This window comes from Grus americana, chromosome 3 (genome assembly GCF_028858705.1).
Source record: "Grus americana isolate bGruAme1 chromosome 3, bGruAme1.mat, whole genome shotgun sequence".
Taxonomy (NCBI): Eukaryota; Metazoa; Chordata; class Aves; order Gruiformes; family Gruidae; genus Grus; species Grus americana.
Window position 1 is genome coordinate 99,794,416 of NC_072854.1, and position 15,439 is coordinate 99,809,854.

General features: G+C 41.1%; 1 long non-coding RNA gene across 1 annotated transcript in view; it reads right to left on the reverse strand.

Moving 5' to 3' along the window:
- The window catches only part of LOC129204255 (uncharacterized), a 35,220-nt gene that overhangs the window by 7,279 nt on the left and 12,502 nt on the right, over positions 1 to 15,439 (reverse strand). The window contains exon 2 of the long non-coding RNA XR_008576306.1: positions 1,049 to 1,205. This is a non-coding gene — a long non-coding RNA (uncharacterized LOC129204255). The remainder of the gene's footprint in view (positions 1 to 1,048; positions 1,206 to 15,439) is intronic.

Consider the following 15,439-nt stretch of genomic DNA (forward strand, 5'->3'; position numbering starts at 1 on the left):
CTTTACAATCTTTAGCTAATTGTTTGTGCTAAGATTATTTAAATGATTTTGTTCAGAATCAGTGTCAGATTAGCCTTCCTACAGTTTCACAGATCCTTCTGTTTATTCTCCTTAAACACAGCCTCCTATAGGCTTTTATTTTTTATTCCTTGGAATTTCTTTGATGTTTCAGAGCTAACATTTACACTGAATTCCAGTAAAATAATTAAAATGGAATAGCAGCTCCATCTCTCTCAGGATCCCAAGACTTAGATGTGTTAGTATTTGTAGCTTCATGGCTGTTTTCTGTAAATTTGCACAAAATTTCTCAGGAGTCCATTCTTGCCAGATGGTATGATATTTCATAGTCACCAATACAAGAGGTGTAGAACCACCTGCTTTCTGGTTCAGTTCTAATAGCTCAGCTATCATTTTTAGAAAAGAATTAAAACTTGCACATTAAATCATATGCAAGGCATTAAACATCTCACATTACTACTGAGACTTAAAATCAGGTAAATCCCTTTTTGTTCTCTGTTGTGAAAATGAATAGTCTCTTTGGTGTAGTTACTTAGAATGCTGCGATAAGTAAGTGCTATTCTTCATGGCAACTCAGCATTCAATGCAATAAATTACTTTATGGCAGGTTAAATGGTAAGGCAAGGCTGGGGTGTTTAATAACCATGAAAAGCTGTTTATTGCACATGCAGTACATTGCCACTGGCACTGTATTTTCATAGGAGAAAGCACTGAAAAACTTTTTTTTTTTAAAGAAGGAAAATGGAAAAAATCAATACAATTCAGATTTGAAAGTATTTTGCATCATCTTTCCTAGCTCTCCTACATTCAGGTTTTCAAAATCCAGCATCTCTTTCTGAAATCATAATATGCACACATAAAAATTGAATCCACTCCCCTTTGCATGATATCATTTGGGAGCCCTTGAAATTCATGCAGGCAGGCAGTGTGAGCCTGTGCCACGCTATCTATGTTCATGCATCAAGTAGCATTTTCAAAATGAATGCTCTTTCTAGTAAGACAAGCAGTATTCTCAAGGAAAGAGACTCACTAAGCCACCACCAGCTGGAGCCAGGAGGGAAACTCTTCACGTCTCTGGGTTGAGTGGGCTGGGACAGAGACCATTTGCTATGTCAAAGGTTTTTGGCAGCTGAAGCAACCATCTGCAGGTTGGCACAGCAGAAGTAGGAGTAGGATGATGATTTCATCTGTGCAAAGAAAAATAGCATTTTGCTGTTAACTGGATCACAGAGCAATACAGCCTTAAGGATACGGATTTTGTGAAGATGTTTAGAAGTTTGTGCTGATCTGACACCACTGCCTATGACAAGCTGTGACCCTAGCTGCATCATTAAGTGGGAAAAGCGTATTGATGTTTTACTAGCAGAACAAGACAACCCAAAAGTATTGTTGGATGTATAACCATACATAACTTTAAATTAATATATAAAGTGGGTAAAGTGAGCTATAAAAGGACATGTTTAAAAAATTATTCTTTGAAATTTTTCCTCAATGTGACTAACATCTGTTGGTCATTTTGTCGGTCAGCCCAAGGAGGTTCAGAATATGAAAGAGGTAATGAACTGTGAGCAAGGCTTTGCTTTGCAAAAGTGTTTCTTTGATTTTTTTTTTTTTTTTGTCATAATTGTAGTGGCCTCTGACCAGTCACAAAATAACAAATATTAATTGAACCCCTTTCATTTTGAGTCTAACCTTGCAACCAGCATAACCATATCCTCCAGTCCATCCTCAACCACAAGCAGTGGAGTAAATGCTGACACGAGGAGAAGCCATTTAAAGCAGGTATCTATTTAGGGCCTGTTATAATCTCTCATTTGGAGTAAGAAAACCCAGGTGCTCCACATAGCAGCTGCTTGTCACCCTTCCTGATAGCTTGGCAGGTCTGAAAGTGAAGAGAGATCTGAAACCTTGTGCAGACATAATACATTTCATTCCCAAGAAAATTAAACCATACTTGGAGTTTCCCTAAGTGATGGTTGTAACAGGAGTCACAGCACTGTCAGCACCTGTGTGGGAGCACCATTTGATGGAAACTGGGAACCTTTGTATAGTGCAGACTCAGTCCCCAAAGGCCAAATGTGATCAGCCTCCTAAGAATAAAACATTTCTTCCTCAAATCACTGCTTTCTATGGGTGCTCTATCACCTCCAGGCTATACTAAAAGACTGAAATAATAGTGCTCAACTGTGCCAACTAATCCTACCATTCACACAGATGACTTGGTAGTGGACAAACAATCTGAAGAAAAACTGGTCTTTTATACAAATATTCATCTGTTAAAGACAGAAGATGCTCCCAGTTTTCTTCTAACATTTTAACCCAGAACAGTGTAATGGCTGTTCCTTTAAGTAAACAGGGAACTTCCATGCACTAGAAGCCCAAAGCAAGCTATCAAGGTCCTTCCTACCCCTCCTACCTTTGCCTCCACCGCACATTTCAGAGCTGTCGACACAGCTCCTTGTGTGGTCTTGAAACTGATGCTGTTCAACAGCAGCCAAAAGAGAGGGGAAAATCTGCTTTTTTTATTTATATAAATCTGGCTAAGAGTTTTTATTTATTTAGAATAGAGTTTAAACTGTGCTTGACTCTAAATAAATAAAACACGTTATTTTCCCTCCCTACTGGTTGCCACCAAGCCATGTGAATTTTACAGACCACACAGACAGCAGCGGCTGTGTGGTAAGATGGGGACTGATGCGAAGGGAGGCAGCACACCAGAAGGCTGGGGTTTGCAAGGCTTGCAGGTGAAGGAAGCACTATGAAAGGCATGCATTAAGAGTATGGGGAAGTGTGACTCTGAAAAAAACATCAATTCCTTAGATATTATGCTGATCCTTCTCCTTTCCTGGCTACCAGTACATTTCTCCTCCACAGGACTGAGCCTTACTCACTCCTATCCATCACAGTGACAACTCTCTGTGAGTAACAGCAGCCCTGTGAGAGTGTAACGGTGTGGGGACAGGCAGGGAGAATGGCAGGACAACACATTTCAGGCTTCAGTTAAGTGGAGAGGAGAGGAAAGGAAGAAAACATCTTTAAGATTTACTCTAGGCTGGCCATTACCAAGGACAAATCAGCTTCAGTCAGAGCCTTGATAAAAGAAATTATAAGGGAAGAATCCCAACAGAGGTGAACATGCTGGGACAAGGGACTGGACTCTTTTTCCTCTCCAGTCAGTCACAGGCAACATCTCTGTAACATGTATGTCTTCTTTTTAGCCTTTAAGTCACCAATTCAATGGACCAAATAAAACTCATCTTTGGAGTAGCCCCTGGGATGAATTTAGATCTAGCTTTAATAGAAGTAGTGTTAGATGAAAAGTAGATTAAAATTGTGCAAAACAATCCTTCATACCCTGCTTCACGGGTGAGTCCCATCTCACTCAGTGATGAGACTGACTCCTAATGTCCCACACCTGAACATCCCTTATTTCTTCACATGGTCAATAAATGATAACTTCAGACAAGTTGACAAGTTCAGACAAGTTCAATTCAGATCTTTTGGAAACATCAGGTTCCCGAGATACCTGTCTGCCAAAGGAGGCACCTGCTAAAGCTCCCAGTGTTTGGAGGAAGGGAGAAAAGCAAAAGGGAAAAGCACTAACTGCTTCTCCTTTTAGCATCCAGTCACAAATATATTGCTGCTCTCACACTACCTGCTTATAACAAATGCCATATAAAAGCCATGCATTTATGGAAAGCTCCCATTTTAGACTGTCAGACAAATAAAGAATAGATCCATCCAATACTCCACTTGTCCCTGAACTGCTGCACCATTGATCTGCATTCTTATTTCTCCTATCCTTCCATCATTTCCCCTTTTGAAAGCCAATAAAGAGGAAATCACAAAATCCATCTTCTTTGCAGACATCTTATTATCATTGACCAAGGACTCCATCATACCATGTTTTGCCCCTCTCTTTGTTTTTGTGGTTTACCGGTTGTTAACCAGAGGAAGAGATGATTGCAGACAAAGTAATTTTTCTGGTGGACTGTGATCTGCATTTGATCTAAAGAGCTTAATCTTAATCTCATTGATTCAACAGAGGGACCAGCATTTGCCTCCAAAATTACGATTGTATTCACCAATATCAACCTGAAAAGCCTACCCTTGGAACATGAAGGGTTCCAATAGGCTATTTCTCAGGACACATCTACAGAGCCTGCTTGCAAAGAGTTGAATTTGCCAGTTTATGCTAAAATGCAGCAGGCAATAGTTCTATGAGGCAGACCTGTCCATACTCATGATTAAAATAAGCTATTTTACAAGTTTCAATACAATCTGCAGCAGTAGCATCTGCTGACCTGGTGTGAATGTGAACTTGAAAATGTCTTATTCCTGGGATGAACATCGAACATCAGCAGAAGGATTGGAGCACAATTAAGCAGCAGCCTCTGAAATTTTCTCTTCTTTTTATTGGGAGAGGGAGAGGTATCAGTGAACTCTTACATGTGAAAAAGAAAAAAGCTTAATACAAAGACTGGCAAGGCAGAAACAGGTCAAAGGAGAGTAGGAAACTTACTGGGAGGTCAAGCCAACTGAAAAGCCTACATTTTTCTCCAATAAAGGCAGACATTCAGAGTCCATAGCTTGTGAGGCACTTGGCCAAAGTCAAAGTGAGACATACAAAACCCTACCACAAGACAGACAGAAAGAAATAAAAACATCCATATCTCAGCAGAGCAGTGCAGTTGGCTCAGAATTTACTGTTGAAGGAAAGGTCAGCAGACAGCCCTTATTCAGTGATGATTGCTGAATATGAAGACACATGAGCACGGGGAAGATAAAGAAACTGAGATTATTAGAGCAGCACCAAACCCTCCCCAGCTGGGAAGGGTGCTGGACAAAGCACATATCTCCCTGTACTCCCATGGATACTAAAAACCAGAAGCAATTCTGAGAGGGGAAGAGACCAGTAACCCTATCTGGATTCACCACCTCTTTCCAAATTCAGCTGTTTCAGATAATGATGCAGCACAAAGATTTCTGCAAAGAGCAACTTGTCATTTCAGGACTGTCTTCTACTGACAGGCATGGCGAATATGTTGTTTCATGCTGGCTGCAGGGGACTATCAGAATCCCACATGGATTCAGGATCCCTGCCCCTCAGTTAACACACTTGGCACATTTCCACCATATCTGTTCAACATGAAAGCTTCCTATCCTTTCACCCCCTTACCTTCCTCCTTCCCCTCTCTGATGTTCTAGGTGTAACATATACTGTAAGGCTACCCCTACACCCAGCAGTACTCCCTTGCCCCCATCTCTCACATCTTGCACCTCAGATGAAATAAATGCATAAACGCAGCCAAACGTAAGGACAAACCACGAGCAACACGTGTCAGAATGGCTGCAGAGGACAAACGTAACCCAGAGTTCCCTGTTAACCCTAGTCTGCAAGACATTTGCCTGCCATATCACCGGTCTTTGCAGAGTAAGGACCATGAATTCTTACTACCAAGATCAAGGATGTGGATACCACCAAACTCAAACTCCCCATCTCCTCTCCTCTGTGTCTTCTTACTAGATATTACAGTAGGACTGTTCCAAACTACTCAGACATGTTTCGAAAGAAATTTTCAATATACTGTATTCTAACAGACTGGGTTGAGGGTGTGTGGTTTGACTTTCCTTTTTTTTTTTAAATCTTTATGCTGATTTCTGGGTGGCAAAAGAGAGAAGACAAATTTAAAATGTTTTAGAGATTCTATGAGAAACCTCTTTATATTTGTGTGTGGTCCTGTAGTTTTGTCAGTTGTCTGACATTTTAATTTCCTGTTCCCCTCTTATGGTGGGATTCTGATTTCCTTTCACTCTTTCCCCTTTCTCCATTACAGAAACCTGACAGGCATTGCCATTTCTACCATCTGTTTCCTATTCACTTTTATAAATATTGAAACAAATAATTAATTTGGCAAACAGGCATGATGTAGCCTGGCTCATCTTCTGTCAACATATAACTCCTACCATCCCTTTCCAGTCTTCCAGCCTCTTACAGATATTAGCTCCTTTGCACCAGACTATTCATGGTCTAACTCGTCAGTGAAACTGGTCCAGCTTTAAATGGTTTAATGCTTTTGCATTAGAAACAGCCATTCAGGGTATTCTGTGTCCTCACAAAATGCTGTGTCAACACAGTCCAGTTGCAAACTACTCTTTGACAAACTTTCTGTGTTTACACAATACAGAATATGAAAGAACTATCCATGAACAGTCTGATAAAAAAGCATGCTGAACAATCTATACTCTGCCCTCAGCAACTAAATACACATAGTCCTCTGCGAGCAGGGATATGATGTTACTGGGAGCAGAAAGATGCAGTCTACCTTTAATGCAATCCCAAACTGTTCAAATGGATATCACCCAATGTCTGTCTATTCCTGTTTCAGATGCCAATGCAGCTCCCGGTGTATTGGGAATCTCAACCCATGAGATCCTTCCTGAATGTCCAGTTGCCATTTCCACAGGGCAGAGACTAACCTTTTCTTCTGTGGTTGGCTATGGCTTGTCTCAGAGCTGGCTCAGTGTCATTAAATAAAAAACCCTAACACAGTACCTAGGAGTACTCCTATTGCTGCAGGAGCATACATGTTATGAATGTCAAGGATCAATTTAATAGATTTTAATTGTTCTTTACCACTGCTGAAATGCTAAATCATGCCTTTCAATGTACCAAATAAGCTTTACTGTGAAAGAACACGCTAATGCACCATCCATGCTAGCCAGAAACGTTACACAATGTTGAAAATCTCCCGTGTTGCAAAGTGCCAAAATCCTGTCTGTATTATTCACTTACTCCTCACACACCAATAAATACTAATGATTGTCAGAACTAAGACAGACCTCAATGTCTTGTAGCCATTTCAGCAGCCCTCAGCCAGGAGTGAGTGCAATTTTTTTCCTTTCTGTTTTTCCACCCTTCACTGTAAAATTCCTTAGGAATGCACCATTGTTTTAGCATCAACCCTGTAAGACCACAGGGCCAAGCCAGCCATGGGTCCGGTGCTGAGCTGGCACAGCCAGACTTTGCCTGTCACCCACAGGGCCGAGACCTCCATGTCTAAACTTGAGGAGAATCCACACCAGCCCTAGGAGAGCTCAACACGCATGTGGATCTCCTCGGGATGGTGGCAGGGAGCAGGGGACAAAGGGGACAAAGAGGCAGCTCAGGACCTGTCTGTCTTTCTGCCAGTCAGTCCAGCCAGACAGGGACCGGACCTTGCTCTCCTGGACCAGGGTTGTGCTGCCTTGTGCCCAGGTCAAGTACCAGCCAGCAGCATGCCCCTTCCCCCCTTCTGCAAACAGCCAAGGACGTGCCAGACTACACCAGGCACTCAGCGCTTATCTTGCTGGCCATCACAGCACTCACCAAACCTCATCCAGACCATCTTTCCTTCCTCAGACTTGTGGTCATGACTCTGAATTCACCTTCTGGATGTTTTCCCAGATGAACATGCCTGTAACTTTTCCTTGGGGCTTAAAAAAGACTTTTCAACCCATTTTTCCATATCACCACACACTGCCCTGGAGATGTCTCTGAGGTAGATATATGGTGAGGTTACACATTCCTAGTCCTCACCGGGAACGGGATTGCAAAAGAACATTCCAATTATTTTAGGTTATGGAAAAAGTAATCAAATACATCACTCACCACTAAAATGTCATCGTTTTATGCATTTCACAAAGAATTCTCTCATTATGTTAGATAGGCCTGGAGAGACTCCAGTCTCTGTGGGTTGCACGCATTCCCCTGTTCTGTTCAGAAATTAAAAGCCTTAGTCTGTTTTTCAGAAAGCCAAGTCACTTGGTGCCCTGCTACTGACCCAAAACTTGATGGCAATACACCTGATTTCTCTTACAAACTGACTTGGCCTTTTCTGAATTCGTTCCTCACACAGCTGTGTGCACAGCATTCTCCCCACATGCTTCGATAAAAATAACAATTGCACATGAAGAAAAAAGAAAGCCCAGAACAATAACAACATCAGCAACCACTTGAGAAAAATTAATGAGTGCTGCTGAACAGCATAGCTGTTCACTGACACTGAATAAACAAGACAGCAAGTTTATAAGATCATTAGTACCCCAATTTTTAATTTAACCAGACTTCTTTTTTTAATTTTGGCACAATGCTGTAACGATACAACAGCACTATACGAACACTGCAGCATCAGCAAGAAGGCTTAGAGTCTGAGCAAAAGAGTAAGTTAACAACACAGACCTTATGAATGTAAATGAGCAATTCTCACTGCAGAAGAGAGGTGAAGTGTGTCCTTACCTCTTACTCTCTACCGTATCACCATAATGACTAGAAGTTCAGAGCGCCAAAGACACCAGTGACTGGGCACTGTACAAATACATAAAAGACAGTCCTAAACTTATATTATACAGCTCTAACACTGCAACACCTGCATGAGAAATCCAGTGGCATGGTAGACATAAAGGTTGAGTAAGAAATGTCTGTATTGAAAAATACACTGGTTTTCAGTCTTTGTTGCTTTAATCTGAAATCCTACATCACTGGATTTTATGTAATAAAATACATCTCCTGATAACTTGCTGCAAAGTTTCTCCTTTTCCACAAGATCTTCATAAAATATCTTTCTGCAAAATCAGAGAAGTAGAAGAGAAAATCTATATAAGGAACAAGTATAACACATGTTCCAGATTATCTGAAGGACCAGGGTAAAGGAATGACACAGATTGCATCTTACTAAAAAAAATCATTGTTTCTTTTGAAATGTCATAGATTTCTTTTGAAAAAAAGTATGTATTGGGACAACAGACATTAGGGAGGCACTAAAGATCATTGTTCAGGAGGGCTAAGTGTAAGTAGTAACTTTTAGCACAGGCATTGGTCCTTTGTCCTAGTGAACCTATGATGATAATAGAAAGTATCAGATATTACATCTGATCCAACAGACTCCCACTCACATCAGCAAATCCCATTGCCCTGGTAGGTCACACTTCTGTGCATAACTCCCAGAAGAAAAGGTGTATAACTGAGAGCAGTTATTGAGACCCTCTAGAGTTGCCTTTGGTGGGGAGAAGAGGAGGGGAGAAACTGTGAATTATTCACGACTTTCAGTTTATCCCTAATCCCTTAATTCTGTCATTCTGAGAGTAGAGACTTTTGCTTAATGGGAGTGCCAGAAATAACAAGCTAGAATTGCATGTTTATGAAATGGGGTCTTAGTTACTTATTAGGATCAACTGGGCTTGAATTAATGTTGGCTCACATTCAAGAGCACTGGGTGAACTGAATAAGCATCACAGTTTTAAAACTCGTTAATGGTTGTTTGTTGTACATATTTAACATACTAGAAATATCCAAGCACGCTAGCCCATAGTTTTCTTATAAACATAGAGACATAGAAAAATATGGCTAATATAGCCCTACATTCTTTGGATGTGTAGCTCTACTTACACCAGTGATTGACAGATGAAGATAATCCCAAATTTAACAGGACATCTTTTGCTCCCAAATTTAAAGTTGGACTGGGGTGTGTATACACATCACACTGTTATCATCTGTGGTTTTATCTCAGAAGGTAGGTGACTATTTTATAGGTGATAAGCTTGAAAATAAAAGCAAAACAAACTCACGGGTTTCACTGAAAATGATGGCAATAACAGTAAACACATGGCAATAATAATAAAACAAACAGGATCTGATTTTTCATCAAAACATTGGAAACTTTGACAAAAATTATTCATCTTGTCTGAGCACAAAGGTTTTCTAATTTAAAAAAAAATTTTTTAGAAAAAGAAATCCTTGTCTGTCATACTCAACCACAAAGTAATGGTGAGTCAGGCCAGACTTACCTCAAGCTGAGATGCATATACAATTAACATGATCCATACAGGACACAGACCTGTCATACATAATCGCAACTATTTTTTAACAGAAGCAAAGGAAATTCTGCCTATTCTAAGCCCTATGGCCAGAAGAAATGTCATCCTCCTCCCCTTCTGGTAAGAAGGGAAACATGCTACCAAAGACAGTTTCATTGGCAAAGGCTCTCAGCCAGCATTTCTGGTAGGAACATTATCGTAAGCAGACATCATGTGGGCTGTGGAGGAGCACTTTCCTGCTCTCACAGCCCTGTAGTGGAGGACTCTGTAGCAACAGATGCAGGAGAGCTGAGAAAAAGCCACTGAAACTCCCAAGTCAGGTCTAATAAAGTCTCATCATGTTTTGAGGTGAGGAGAAAATGAGAGTCAAGTTTGGCACAGAGTCGTGTAGATTACTGCCACCAACCAAGCCCAAATGGTATCCAGTTTTGGGGATGGGTGAAGCATGGCAGTGGAGCATGACTGTGGCTCAGCAGGTGGGAAGGAGGTCTGATCCCAGGCTGAGGCTGCAGCACGTTCCCCTGGCTGTGTACATGACATGTCACTGTGCCCTACAAGGCACCCACTACATGTATTAACATCTGTCTGATGGCGACTTTCCATCACACCTATCTAATGAGGACCAACTACCTGCTAGTATTCCCAAAGCTGTTGTATAGGAAACCTAGACAAAGGTTTGCTCTGCACAGTGAAAGCAGACCACTTTACTGCTTTACCAAGAAGTCAGAGACATTTGATGGCTTGTGTACCACAGTACATTTATAAGCTAGTTCCTAGATAGGTCAAAACTGCACTTCGGTGAAAACTCATTAAAGATTTTTGAAAGTAATCTGCAATTTTAGGCCCCTGCTTTGAATCACCCAGCAAACTTGAGACTGAGACCTCAGTATTTTTGGAAAACAACACCTGCTTGAGGTATCTCAAGGTTTCAGGCATGCTACTTGATGCACTAGTTGTTCACAAAAGCACACAGAGAAAAGGAGAAAAAAAAATAGTTGTAAATGTCAGATAGATTTACTCCTATACTGTAGGAAACACCAATAGGGAATGAAAATCAGAAGTCATGCTATGGTACCTTCCCAAACTCTAGTAATTGTATTACGATTTGAAGGCTGTGCTATCCCATTTTTCAGCTCAAAGTATTTCTTTGCTTCAGCAGATTAACAGTGTTTTCTGAAGAAAACAAATAAAAATTTTGCATTCTTCCCACTATTCCTCTGGCTGCTTAAGAACTATCACCTGAAGACAGCAGCTGCAGAACAAAGGTATTGAGAAGGCTGGGGAAAATGGGAGAAGCACACATCAAGTTATAAATGTGAAAGAGCATAGTAGCTTTTAAACTAAAGCATGTTTAGCAGACCAAGGCAAATAAAGGTTGCTGAATAATCTGAAAAAGGTGAATTGGGTTATTTTACACTGCCAAAGAAAAGAAAACCAGCATCATTCAAGTTTCTCAGCAATTAAAAGACATGATGACAACAAAACCTAAGTGCATGCAGAAGATTGCATGAAACACAAACACTAATATTAAAAAAAGGCAAACATCACCTTCCTGAAAATCGTTGACACACCTACGGTTTTTTGGAATCAGAGTGGATGAGATATCCACCCCACAACATCTGAGTAAAGCATCAGATTCCTTGTGGTTAAAGGGTTTCAGAAAGGATTCATCAGACCTAGTATCATTTTGCAATCCCACATAACGTTGATTTCTTCATAATCTCGTCTTAATTCCCTTATGGTTCTGGCAGCAATAAATCACAGCAGTTTAAAAGAAGGTCATGTGCACATTTTTGTATTTCATACATGATCCTGTTGCACAAAACAAATGATCTGGGGGTACTTTGCTTGAGGGTTGTAAAGTCATCGGTTCACTTTGGATTGGCTTTAATACGTCTCCATGGAATACTCTCATCCTTTTCTCCTTCAGAAGGACTATCTACACTCATTTGTTCCCTAGCTACTTTCAGGAAGGCCCAAAACTCATCCAAAATTTAACAGGCCACAAAGCCTTCTCTTATAGGCAAGCACAATACATGAGATCATGCAGTCCACCTCACTCCTAGCTCCTAAGTGGGATACCTAACTCTCATTTAGGCACCTCAGCTCCCTGCATAGTTCGTGAGGAGGTAAGACACAAAACCTAGACACACCTAGCACCTGCACCTCACTGGGAACCTCCAACCTCCCATATTGCTCCTCAGGAGCCTCCATCTAACTGTCTCAGCCTGCTACCACCCAGCAAATCCAGCCCTGAGCCACCTCCTCAGGGCATACCTGTGCTCTTCCCCTCAGCCCGTTCAGCAGGGCTGCTCTGGTTCTTATTATTTATTTTATGTGTTCAGCACAACTCAGAGCAACGGGGAACACGGTACACAGGGACCCACATAATCCCAAAGTGACCAGGTTACACTTAGCAGGGCTGGTGTTGGACTAGAATTAATAATTTCAGCTGGATCAGACCTGGCTGCGTGCTAAGTCAGTCTGAAGCTTTTGGTCCCTTTGTGCCCTAGGGAATCTCTGTTATTCTGGTTTTCCCATCAACCATGGTACATAAGCGCTTCATTATGGAGAGCTGTGTGTGGTATTGTATGCATGGTAATTATGTCTGATATGATGACGCTACTACACGAGATGATTTCAGGATAGAACCTAAACCTGAGCATATCCATCCCTGACACCTTTTTACTCCTTTTTGAGTTTAATTTTAATTTTGCATCTCCAGGTTTCATAATTGCAAATCAGAAGATATTACTCTGTAACTTTGCCATTTAATTTAATTTCACACAATCTCTTACAGTTATTACTAGTTTTGTTTGGAAATATGATTGCATGTGCTGATCTTATGTATGAGTGTCAACTTCTACCTAATATAAAGTACAAACCAAATTGCTGCATATCCAGAGTTTATTCTGTATTATCATAGAAACACATCTGTTTACATTTCCATTACATTTTTAGACCTACATGAAAATCAAACTCAAGACAATAAAGAAAATGAGCACCAGTACCTAGAATAGGTCTTATTTTAAAACAGAGGTATGGATTTCATAATTTATGCACCCTTTTTAATGCCAAAACACTTTACATGCTACTAACTTGAACTGCAACTTTTATTGCGATTGAAATCCTGACCCTTCTTCCCAGCAAAACTGTCATACTCCATACTATAAACCCCAGAGCTAGCAACAGATATCGATTAGCAAGAGATTAAGGGCTAAGGGGATTGCTCCAGAGCCCATTTTTCATGCTCCAGAGAAAAGCTATTGTATTATTTCTGCTGCTACTGCCTGCAGTCTCCTCACTCCATACATGGTCGAGAACCCTCCCTGCTCCCTCTCTCTCACGCCTCCAGCCAGGCAACAACTTGTAATAAAAAGCTGACGCCAAAAATTAGAATCATAACTATACATTGAAACACTCCTCTGAAGTGCTTACATCCCCAACACCATATGGACCCAGCAAAGGATCTCAGAGAGAGAGGGGAGGAGAGAGAGACGAGAGCGTCTAGCTGAGAAGCACGTGGATTCATGCTAGCAGCAGCACAGCAAGCTGCTGGAATTGATTTACCGCTAAAGCTGTTAACCAATAACTGACTTCTTCCAATTATTGGTTTCACAAACAATAATCAGGTTAAATTTAGTAATTGGAATGTAAAACTTTTCTTAAAGGAAAGGGAGTGCTGTCCTGCAAGGGGAGAGGAAGAGGGAAGGCTCAGGAAGGGAAGACATGAAAAAGCATCCTGGAGGTAGGAAATGTGTTTTGTGGCAGAGCTGCAGGACATCATACAGCACACTTTCAGCTCCTTCTCTCAGCTCAGGGACTGCCAAATGCCACTGTGGTGACAGCAGGGGTGAGCTGGGAGCCAGAGCAGAGAGTATGAGCCTTGGGGACGTGTGTGCATAAGAGAGGGAGAGAAAGAGAGAGAGAGAGGGAGATTCTGTGGCAGAGATTAAAGTCTCAAATATATAATCCAGTTTTGCATGACTTTTCCTACTCTATTCTCAGTTTACGATTACAGACCAAAATTAACAACCTAGTCTACCTTCCACACATTTACTTTCTTAGATTTAATCATTGCCCTGCAAACATTTACCAAACAGCCAAGTTTGTTTTAAGCAATATAGCATCATTGAGAGTTGACAGTTCAAGAAAGAGGCACAAAAACGAGGAGGTCCTGATTCTGGGGTGACCATCTTGTTTATCACAAGCCAGAGACTTTTTTTTTTAAAGCTTTGGTTTCGGTGACTGTAGCCAAATACAAGAGAGAAAACTGGAGCCTGAACACAAATGTCTGGCTCCTATCCTTTTCTTAGACCACCATGCTGGATTACCACCACTGCTAACAGCACTTCCACTGAGAATTGGCAGCTGAGCCCCTTGACAAAATATGGAGATATGTTGATGGGCTTTGAGTTGAAAACACTGAAGTATTCACTCCATTTAATAAAGAAAAGCATCTAAATCTTTTAAGTCGAAAGTTCTACTGGGAAATAAGCAATAGGCATTGCTGTGTTCCAAATGTCAGAACTTCCATCCTTCTATAAATCGTAGGCAGGGCTCAAACGCAAGGGAGGAAATTCCCAGCACAATCCTGCATGCCGCACAGACCAGAGTTCTGGAAAAGGACAACACTGAACAACGGCATTATCCATATAGTTTTCCAGCCTTTTCATATGCCCAAAGAGAAAAAAAAAGCCCACCCCAGGACAGGAAGTGATTTTACTTAGCATAGTGGAAATTAAGGTACAAATTATGGGAAGTACTTGTACAGGAAAAATTCAGCTTCCTGCACACTTGGCAGTATCGCTGACTAGGAAACAATAATAGTAGCTGTTCAGAGATTGCACCACCCTTTCTAATAACTTTGTGCAGAGTGAGATGTTTCTTCCAGTCTGCAAAATCCTGTATAATTCTGAAGCATACTAGAGGTGAAGGAAGTGAGGACCACTGGCTATAAAACACAAAGGTCAAGTTACAACCCCTGCCCCGGGAAGCCCCTACACTGCAGATTACCAGCTGTTTTGACAGTTTAACTATGAAAGCGTCACTCTAATAGTGCTCTGGTTTTACACTCCTCTCAGTACACCCACTACAGAGAACTGCATCCTGAGCTAGAAAGGAGAGCGTTGGCATTTTTCTCAACAGTTCTTGAATTTTTGCCCCATTTTTGCTTTTAGGGTATTTTCTTCCTTTTTCTGCAAGTAAAAAACTTTCAGTCAGTAAACCATAAGAATTTCACAGCCATTATTTTAAAAAGCACATAGGAAATCAGGCTCTAAACTCCATGTTTCAGTAACGAATAATTCCTAATCAGACCAAGTTCTAGTAAGATTTCCTGATGTGCTGAAATACAAGATAGGAAGTATCAGGGCAGCCAGGCTGACCTAAACTGATCTCAGACAACAGACTTTCACATAAGGCTTCTTGCCCATAGTGTCACCACTTCCTGCTCTTCTTTGTTCCACAAGATAGGATACTTCATTAGATTTGCCACCTCGAGGTCATTCCCATGGCAACTCATGGCGCAACAAAACATAAGACATTAATCACTATTCTCAGACTT